The sequence below is a fragment of the Rutilus rutilus genome (assembly GCF_951802725.1).
Source record: "Rutilus rutilus genome assembly, chromosome: 5".
NCBI classification, from domain to species: Eukaryota; Metazoa; Chordata; class Actinopteri; order Cypriniformes; family Leuciscidae; genus Rutilus; species Rutilus rutilus.
This window is the reverse complement of record NC_140213.1, coordinates 33,453,517-33,464,468: the sequence shown is the minus strand read 5'-3', so window position 1 is coordinate 33,464,468 and position 10,952 is coordinate 33,453,517. Positions and strand designations below refer to the sequence as shown.

Below are 10,952 nucleotides of genomic sequence, written 5' to 3'. Positions count from 1 at the left end.
TGATTCAAAGTTTAATAACTTCCCATACAAATTACGAGTGCAGTTCTGCAGTTACAGTGACAACTCTAAAGACAATTGGCAATGGCAATTTTACTACATCTGTTGTTCATCCACATGTGTAATACAGCTTAAAAATGTAGCATGAATATGTAACAGCAATAAAACTCTGATTTTTCTTGTAAAGCGTGACTGCATTCCCCTGCAATTGACTGAGTGTTTGGACGTTTCCCTTCAGCACCTTGGACAGCGGTCTACGCTCAGCGCATGCATCACGTTGCGCTGCCGTTTAGCGTGAAATACAACACGGTATACCATTCACAGCAGTAACTCTATGCGGACACATTCATGATGAGAAACTTTAAAGAGTCAAAGAGTAGGTTTTCTGTGTGAATGTTTTTTTTTTTTTTTTTTTTTTTTTGCAAAAGCATGATTGTTTTTCAGTAGAGAGCGCGCCGTCAACATTTCAATCACATCGATAACCTGATATTAATGTTAAATGTCACATTGTTCTCTTCAGACAGCCTACAAATATATATTGACAATTTTTGTTCTCCTTCTGCTCCTTCATAACCAACATCTATAGCCCGTCTACAGAAATCATCCGTCGGCATATCCGGGTTGGAAAACCTTCGCTGCATGTGTAAAACACAATGGGTGTTTTGCAATATTATGTGAAAGAAAACTTAATATTTCATCATTTATAGGATTGGATGTTTTAGTAAAAAAATAAATAATAATAAAATAAATAAGTCTGTTTTCTTTTTGTTTGTTTTTATGCATCAATAGACACAAAAATAGTATAGAATAGAATAGGTTGGTTATTTGATATGAGATTGTAGATGGTAGATGATCAATCTCAGACGGTCACGATCTGCAGTTATCACACTGATCTCGCCTCATAACATGCTTTCAAACAGGAAATAAAATAGCAAACGGTGAGAAATGGAGGTTCCCTCACTGTCCTGATCATGATGCATTCGCCCTTGATCAAGCCCTGCAATTTGATCAAGGATGGGAGGATTTCCCAGCCTCATCACTAAAACCGCTTTCTTGCATGCTGTCTGAGAGCATCTAGAAGCCGAAAGCATTTCCAGACTAGAAGTAGCCTACTACTCTACTACCACACACCATAATCATCTTTCATCAAAACTGCCAGTGTTCACACGGGAAAACACGATTATTTTCATCTGAACGGGCAGCTTAAGTCGTACAAACAGCATCCTACCTGCAGCGTGAGAGCATCCCTATTTATTCTCCCATTTCTGTCTCTCTAGTGCTGTTTGGTAGTCGGACTTTGCTGCTCAGCGTCTAGGATGGAGGTTACGAGGAACTGAGGGCATACCCGCTTTCACAATCATCCCCTCTGCGCATGCGCCGCACATGACAGGTGATCAGCATACATCGCCTCACGAAAATTGAATTTAAAGCGACATAATCATTCGTCTTTGACAGACTCTCCGCTAATAATCGGCTAACGTTTTATTCGGGCATCTGTAAGGGGTTTGATGTCGTTTGCACAGATAAGAATGTTGACAGTGCATTAATATAAATAACAAACACCATAAGGTTACTTTTATGAACAGCAGTTTTATTAAAATTCTATAATATAGGCTTATAGAAATATAGGCTTAAATGGAAAAAATACTAAATAAATGTTACCAACAGTGTGCAAAAGAGGTTAAACATCAACAAATAATAAGGTAACACTTTATTTTAAGGTATGTAGTTCCACGTTACTACATGTACTTACTATAGTAATAACAGTAAATTATCCATAATTACAACCCTAACCGTAACTCTATAGTACATGTGGTTAATTAATATTACTCAGTACTTATTTGAGTAAGTACAATGTATCGACATCACCTTAAAATAAAGGTGTAAAATAAATTACACTTTTTTTAAGGTGTCATTGTTACAGTATATATATATATTATATTGAATATATAATATATTTAAGTACTGAGTAATAGTAAGCAACTACTTAGTAACTACTTAATTATGCATAATTCATTGTTATTACTAGGGAAAGTGCATGTAACATGTAAGAAGGACACTGTAAAAGAAAGTGTTACCAAATAAAAAAATAACCAATAGGCTAATAATAATAATAATAATAAGCTTCAAAGAACTCTGAACGGGATACATGCTGCTATAAAATGCAATCTGGTTTATGTTTATTAATATAGAAGGTCAACTGCAGTCAGAAACATTGAGCCTGTGGCAATGGCCTAAATCAGTTCACCTTCAAATTCACAGTAAACATTGATAGGGTATGACAATTCCTTCTCTCTCTCTCTCTCTCTCTCTCTCTCTCTCTCTCTCTCTCTCTCTCTCTCTCTCTCTCTCTCTCTCTCTCTCTCTCTCTCTCTCTCTCTCTCTCTCTCTCTCTCTCTCTCTCTCTCTCTCTCTCTCTCTCTCTCTCTCTCTGTATCTGCTTGTCATTTATCTGTGTATACTCACTCACATCCATCATCTCTCCGTTCTCAGGCAGCGTGAGAAGCCTGCTTTTCTCTGTTTGCATTATAGGTTTTTGCCTGGCAGAATCAGTCATGGTCCTGAGAGAATCTAATGTGCTCCACTCTAGTGCTAATGGTCAATCCATAAAAAACCATCAGTGCCGGCATGCCAGTATCATTACCTGAGTCTTGCTGCCCCATCCCTCTTCAGAATAGAGCTCTCGGCAATCCAAAGACTTCAAATATTTCAGTAACATGGCCAACATAAGATCTCTACTTTCCTACTGTCTCTAAAGCAGTGGTTCACAACTGCTGGGGATGCAACCAAAAAAAAAAAAAAAAAAATGGTTGTATTATAATTGTAGCATGTCACAACAATTAGGATTATCAACTATTAAAAGAGAGGAGAAAACACTTTACATATTTTCTTGTTGCTGTCAAAGGTTGTGTGGTCAATCAAAGTTTACTGCATTTTGACACAAATTCAGTTGTAATGCTTTTACAAAATTGTCATGTTTCCTCTCGTCTTGTCATTTTAATAATTATTTTAGGGCCAATGCCGTTCATTGACATGTTTTTTAAAAAGTACATTTTTGTGCAATAAACAAATGTGGTGCTGTCGGATCGCAAATCTGAAGTGAAACCATTGCAGAATCACTTTGCTAAAGTATTTCAGAACTACCTGCCTTTTAACTTCCAAAAAGTTTTTGGCTTTATCTTAAGAGGCAAAGATCCATAAACGTCTAATGAAGTGTTAATCTGTTCTTTAATGAGCAATGATGCTTTTTCATGATATGCGTCAGCATTTGAATTGAATTTTCAAAATTTAAAATTTAAAAAGGCCGGTATATAAAAACCAACAGCCTTCAATGTTTGCAGATCATGAGTAGCTATTACCACATACACACTGTTAAAGGCCAGGCATTTCTTCGTAAGTGCTTATCTTTTACTTTTAATCAGGCTTTGAGCTAAGCCAAACCTGTTCAAATCAAATCATTTTATTGACTCTTTATTCGATCTCTCTCTTTTTTCCTTTCATCAAACATTTCTCTAAAATGTCTAGTTGCTCTAGTGGAAACCTGCTCATTCAGAAGCCAGTCTGAAAACCATGTTGGATTGAGGTCACATAAATCAAGAGTGCTTGGCTTACAGCCCAGGCGACTTTTCTACAAGAAGCAGTTCATTCAAGACAGTAGACCAAGCCTGTCACCCTGCAATGCGCTGAACAAGAGCAGTCTAAACAATCTGCCAAGAAGCTACATCACAGATTGCATCTCTCCGGCATCTCTCTGGGGATTAAGCCCAAAACTATAACTGCCATTTACTCCTTTCCAATGTAAATTAATTCTCATCAATTTAGAATAAGCCCTCAATCATTCTGAGCTATGGTCTAGCAATGGTTTATGGAATAATCATACATCACCTCACTGTATGATGCAGAGTCAGATGCAATTAGGAGGAATGTCTATTCCAGCAAATTCAGCACGTCTAGAAACCATATCATTAATGGATTTCACCTGGTTGCCAAAGTTTAAGGATGTAAAATTGGTAAGGAGAAAAATGAATAGTTCACCCAGAAACCGGAGTTCAGAACTGAACTGAGAATGCATTTTAAATTACAATCTACTTAAAGCATTTGATTTGAATTAAAATTACAGTAGAAAACAGGATGCAGAAATGCAATTCAAATTGAAATTTAGGGAATAAGAATAACATCTCTTTGAATTTCAGTTATTTTATTTAACTGTAATTTTTAACTTCAAGACTTTTAAAACTTGATACATAGAACAATATATAGAATGATTGATAGATGAATGATAGATAGAACGATAGACAGATGCATAGACAGAACGATATATAGATAGATAGACAGAACGATATAGACAGAACGACATATACAGTAGAACGATAGATCAACAGATAGATCAAAAGATTGATAGATCGAAAGATAGAACAATAGACAAAATGATATGATGGATAGACAGAACGATACATAGAACGATAGACAAAATGATATATAGAACGATAGATTTATAGAACGATAGATAGAAAGATAGAACAATCAGTTTTCATATTTTTGCCTAAATTATTCCTTTAATACAATATGATTTCCTACATTAGCATGAGGTTAATGGTTTGTGTTGAGATCAAATATTTTCATAAAGGATATAAAACTGTTTTGAATTAGGTAGGTGGTGAGAGCCAGGAATCGTTTGGAAACATATGTGTTGCCGAAATTAATTTGGCTCTAATACAGTAATGTTAACGTAAACAAGAAATTCACCCCATTTATCTATTCTGCCACTGGGCAGACAGAATTCTGCCATTGAAACACACAGATCAAGACAGCCAGAGAGAGAGTCACATTTCTCCAGAGCCTGTTCCTGCGAGTGAGCGTGTGTATGGTGAGTCGTGCATGTCTTCAGTCCCCCATGCATCACTTTCCCACTCGGCCTGCGCGTCATGCGTTGGGGGAGGGAGCATGGACGTGTGTGTGTGTGTGTGTGTTGTGCTGATTATGTGTTGCGTCATGCGTGGGGAAGCGTAAACACTAGGAAGCTGGAAACATTTTTCCTCTCCCACCATTTGTCGGTGTGTGGGTGGGTGGGTGTCTGTGTGGGTACACACGACCAGATTGGGCTGAATATTCCTCTAGACATTGTTACAGCACCATTCTCACCCTTCTGATTGCTCAGATGTCGCTCTTTCAAAGCTCAGAAGACTGAAAGGGTTTTGCATTTGTTTCATAAAAAAAAATATCAAAATCAAATACAATAATCAATAATATTTCAGTTAAAACAGATCAAACATGCATTTTAGTCTGGGACTGAATGTAAGCTCAGATGCACTAGTCCTCAACATGCTAGTGAAAACCAGAGAGGTGGTATTAAGATTAAGTGGCACGGCATCCTACGCACAGAAGCCATTGGCACATGTGGCTATGCTTAGCAGCACATTCGGTGGCACATCCGGTTCTTATTGGCATATGCCAGTGGAAAGTGGCATGTTGCACTAAAACTTGTCACATGTGCCGATGGATTGTGTCATGTGCCACCGACATTGTTGCAGAACATGTCGGCATATGTTGTGGCACCTCCAATAGCCAAGTGACACATGTCGCTTTCTCCCATGCATCATGTAGATGTTGTAACATACGCACTGAACAGCACCCACCCGATTTGCATAGGATTGACAGTTCAGCTGTATCATTTGAAAGTATAAAAAATATATATATACTGTATATAGACACTATTTTGTGGCCACAACTAAAAAACTGAAACCACCAGGGGCATGTGCCACAAACTGACTCTACCAATCAGGTATTGTGATTATTGTGATAAAAGTGACACCTGCCATTCTGAAATGCATTATGAAAACGTTTCAGAAGTGCTGGACCTTGACAGGGCTACAGGGCTTTCCTGTAGCTCGAACAGTAGAGTGTTTGCGCTTGCAACGCCAAGGTCATGTGTCTGATTCCCAGGGAAAGCAAGAACTGATAAGAATGTAAATGTGTATACCTTGAAATTGTAAGTCGCTTTGGATAAAAGCATCTGCCAAATGCATAAATGTAAATGAAACCTTGACACTGACTCTTCACGATGCAGAGTAATGTTGGTCTGTAGATATTATATTAAACTCGATGTCTATTATAATGTGGCTGCAGCAAGTCTTATCAAAACATTAAGGCATCTTCAGAAACAATGCCTGTTCACATTATTATTAATTATTACATAATGCCATAACATTATTTGTACAATATTAAAGCAATAGCTGAGAACCACTAACCACATATTAAAGGGGACCTATTATGCAAAATTCAAAAGAATTCAAAATTCAAAAAGGTCTCTTCAATATAACGGATAAATAAAATAACGTTAAAGTGTTAGTTCACCCAAAAATGAAAATTCTGTCATCAATTACTCACCCTCATGTCATTCCAAACCCGTAAGACCTTCGTTCATCTTCGGAACACAAATAAAGTTATTTTTTTATGAAATCTGAGTGCTTTCTGAACCCACAGACTGCAATATTATTACCACTTTCAAGGCCCAGAAAGGTAGTAAAGACATCGTTAAAAATAGTCCATGTAACTACAGTGGTTCAACCTTAATGTTATGAAGAATACTTTTTGAGCGCAAAAAAACAAGCATAACTACTTTCAAAAACTTCTCGACGCATGCATGTGGTGCTGACGCAGGAGCTGGCCAATACTGATCAGCCGTTCTAACGTAGAACCCAGAAGCGCTGCACTGTGTTTACAACGTGAACAGCGTCAGAGACTGACACGGAAGAGAGGACATTTTTTAATAAAGTCGTTATATTTGTATTTGTTCTGTTTTTTGCACAAAAAAAAAAAAAAGTATTCTCGTCACTTCATAACATTATATTTGAACCACACATGGACTGTTTAAACCCTAACAGGTTTGGAACGACATGAGGGTGAGTAATTAATGACAGAATTTTCATTTTGGCATTTCATTTTCAACCCTTTAAAGTCCTCATGAAAAAAAAAAAAAAAATGCTTTTAGTATGAATATGTTAGCCTTAAGGTTATCTATAAGCTAGTGCGCTCCAAAACAATGCCAAAATTTGCATTTAGAAGATTTAAGCGTTAAAAACTTACAGTCCATCACTTCCGCCAATATGGATTAACAATTTTGATGACATCACCCTGCACTTCATCCTCTCATCAGATTTTTTTGTCCAATCAATGCTCTCTAGAATCTAAATTATTATTACATAATTCCATAACATTATTTGTTCAATATTAAAACAATAGATGAGAAACACTAACCACATATTAAAGGGGACCTATTTACATCATAAACAGACAAGCTGCGGCTAAAATCGGTCACTTGTTCACACAATTACTATTTTCTACATGGTGAAAAGCACATAATGTATTATATAGGAGACAGGGAACGATTCAGAAAGTGTAAATATGCTCTCCATTGGGGCGAAATAAGTCTGGTTTCACGTTAATATCACGCGAACCGCCGCAGCCCGCACACAATCTGCTCCGGTCCAGAGACACGATGGCACAGAGCGGATCATATGCGTGAGTCGCCACAGACCACAAAACGGATCAGACCCATTTGAATTCTACACAGAATGCTATATTTTAAAGCGATGTAGGAGGAGAAACGGTTAGACAGACTCGGCTTTAGAAACAGCGCTGTCGAGTACAAGTGATAACACTGGTGCCATGCAGCAGCATAAATTACACACTTTTCAAAGTGCACATCCTCAGCATGATTATGTTCACTGTTTTGTTTTATTAACAGTTTCATATTAAATCTAAAAGGGGAATCTATTAGACTGTGGCTGTCATAAGCTGTCAAACGCAGCTTTGCCGGGCTCAACGGCTCTGCAAAAATAAACTAAAAGCTATTGGCTATTTAAAAAAAGGGGAGGAGCTGCTCGATATGTCCTGTGTTCCTGTTTCAATGGAAATTCCGTCAACACATTGAATAATGCTGCATGTTTCAAGGCACTTCAGTGGGCCTTTAAGTAAATAGTCACAGCCTACTTGCACTAGATGTGCTGGTTTTGGTCTCTTCACCGGCTGCAGCCATGTCCTCATCTCATATACCTGCTAATGCACTCACATTCACATAAAGTATCCTTTTTGACAAGTTTAAAGGTATAGCGGAGGATTTTCCCGAATTTTAGAAAAGAACCGCCCTCTTCACTTTTTGAAAAAATGCACATGCGCAACACTCTACCTGCTCCCGAGAGGGAACGCCTATTAAACGTGTGCACGAGAGAGCATGCACGAGCTAATAGCTTACATTAACTTTTACTAGCAGTGATTTTAAATGGATTTCTCCAAATATCATGCCAAACTTTACCTGTCAAGTAGAAACTTCGCGACTGAGGCATCAGTGGGAAGCCCAACCTGTGTTTTGAGCGCACGCCATCGTGTGAATCGTGTGCACGAGCACGTACGACGGCCTTACGTAAACATATCACCAGAATGATTGACACTTAGGAGGACCAATAGTCTTGATGATCCACACGGAAAAAGAAAATCCTCCGCTATACCTTTAAGTAAAAGGCAAAGAGTAAAGGCAAAACGCACAAGATATGTATTGGAGTAAAGAGTGCATATGCTTATTCAAAAATGTAGTCAAGTAGAGAGTTGCTAATATCTTTATACTCAGTCAAAGAGAAAAGTAGGCAAAAAGATACTTAAGTAGGCTAACTATTTAGCCTACATTTACTCAGATAATTTACACCACTGCATACATGAATGTACACATATGCAGTATTTTCCAGATAATATTTTATTTATTTGTTTTAGTAAAATGACTATATAAAAGCCAATCATTTAATTTAGGACAAGATTAATTTAAACATGTCTTTATAATATTACACTTCATATTTTTCTCACACACTATAATATAGCTGTCCTTATGTATTTATGTTGTATGAAGACCATTAGGATCACCTTAAAAAAAATTAAAACTGTGATCTAATTTTAATGGTTTATTGAAGCTTGCCTCTGGACAATGTATAGCTCTTCTGTTTGTTTGTTTATGTGTGTGTGTGTGTGTGTGTGTGTGTGTGTGTGTGTGTGTGTGTGTGTGTGTGTGTGTGTGTGTGTGTGTGTGTGTGTGTGTGTGTGTGTGTGTGTGTGTGTGTGTGTGTGTGTGTGTGTGTGTGTGTGTGTGTGTGTGTGTGTGTGTGTGTGTGTGTGTGTGTTTGTTTGACTGATGTCTGGGGAAGTCTTCGCTCCTGCTTTCGGTAAGCTCTGCTGCTTCACTGGCCCTGACATGTTATTCCATCAACCATGCCTAAACCTTTTGACATTTTTCATGTCCTTAAACAAACTTTCCCTCTTTCAGCCTCTTTAGGTGTCTCAGCTTCTCATGCGAAAACAAACATAGTTATAGAAAAGGAATCAAACATGCATTATCACTGCAAAAAAATATACATGTAGGCTACAAAAACATGAGGACACAAACAGATGGACAAGCTAAACAAGCTGATGTTGACAAATACACATTCACACATGCACTCATCACACAAGGTCTTGCATATTCTTGCTTTGTCTCAGCAGAATATATTCATGAAATATGAGTATATTTGAAGCACACATGCTGGTATTATTAATTGGATGTTATAATCTACTATAATCTACACACATACGCACAATCAAAGGAAAACATGCACACAAACCTCTCTGCATGTGAAGTACAGCAGAGGGTCAGGCTGTAATCAATACTGTAACTTGATCACACACTGTTCGCCAGTTTCATTAAATTTAAATATCTGCCTCGGAGAGGAAGAAGATGGGCTGGGTTGTCCAGCTAGAAAAACAAATAGCTTGACAGCTAGTTCACAGTGGTCAACCAGCCCCCATCCTCCATCATAAGATCATTTCATATCTGCAAGCCAAGTGTGATGTAAAGCTTCAAGTGTACGGTTACACTGTTGACTATATAATCTTGAAGCCAATAACATGTCTGAATACTCAGTCTAGCAAAAAAACTTTTCTATATTAATAATAAAACAAATACATAATTGCAACTACTTACCTAATTTTAGCCCCAACAAATTAAGGTTGAACGCATACAAATACCCCAAGTCCAGTGTGTTTAATGGCGTTATAAAAGCTGTTAAATCCACAATACATCAGCGTCTCCCCTTGTCATCCATATTCACAGGAAGCTACTGCATTGCCGCCACTAACTCTGATTTTCCCCACCACTGACCATCATCAACTATCAGCCTAAAAATACTCTTAAAGCGACAGCATCTCTCTCTCTCTCTATCCTGGCACTCTTTTGGACACCCTTCCAGCTGACTAGGGACTGCCCTAATCTCCTCCTGCTCATACAGACCAATCAGGAGCAGGCAGGAAGTCAGTAGTGATGTGTTGTGAGAGAGCAGGAGAGAGTGAGAGAGAGAGATAGGCAGCTGTGGATAACAGATATAGAGGGAGCATAGACAAGAATCAGCAGGAGATTATGTACTTAAAAGATCCTGCCTGGTATATGAAGGTTTTGAGGATGGCGTGGGTGGGTTTTTACCATTACTGGTTCAGCTTATGTTACAGAAAGCACTATAAACTGCAACTGCTGTACATATGAGTATATAATACAGTTGTATATATTGTATTGTATTGTATTGTATTGTATTGTATACTACGGGGCAGTTGAATGCTTCAATCTGATTGGTTGGTCTTGACCGCATTACATGTTCATATCACTTCGCCAAGATTGAATTTATTTCAAAGGTCCTTACAGCCTACAACAGCAAAAGAACCAAAACCCACAACGACACTGACCAATAAAGAAAATATAGAAAACAATAGGATAAAAACGATGAAATATTTATGTTTTTTCCCCCACAAATGTACGTTTTATTATGTATAGAAAGCACATACTCTCTTTCTCCCGTTCTCTCTCCCACTCAAACGCACACACATACAGTGCAGAGACACATTCATGCAGAAACGCGTTGTCAGCGCTGCTCTGACGATTTCAT

At 37.9% G+C, this 10,952-nt stretch overlaps 1 protein-coding gene across 7 annotated transcripts in view; it reads right to left on the bottom strand.

Moving 5' to 3' along the window:
* The window catches only part of pclob (piccolo presynaptic cytomatrix protein b), a 94,330-nt gene extending 84,075 nt beyond the window's left edge, over positions 1-10,255 (bottom strand). For 6 of the 7 annotated variants that reach the window (XM_084409317.1, XM_084409321.1, XM_084409319.1 and 3 more), the window contains exon 1: positions 10,001-10,255. The gene's annotated coding sequence lies outside the window, so the exon portion shown is untranslated. Of the gene's footprint in view, positions 1-1,225; positions 1,368-10,000 lie in introns of those variants that run through there. The other variant, XM_084409318.1, reaches the window with a different exon arrangement.
* Positions 10,256-10,952: the final 697 nt, after the last annotated feature.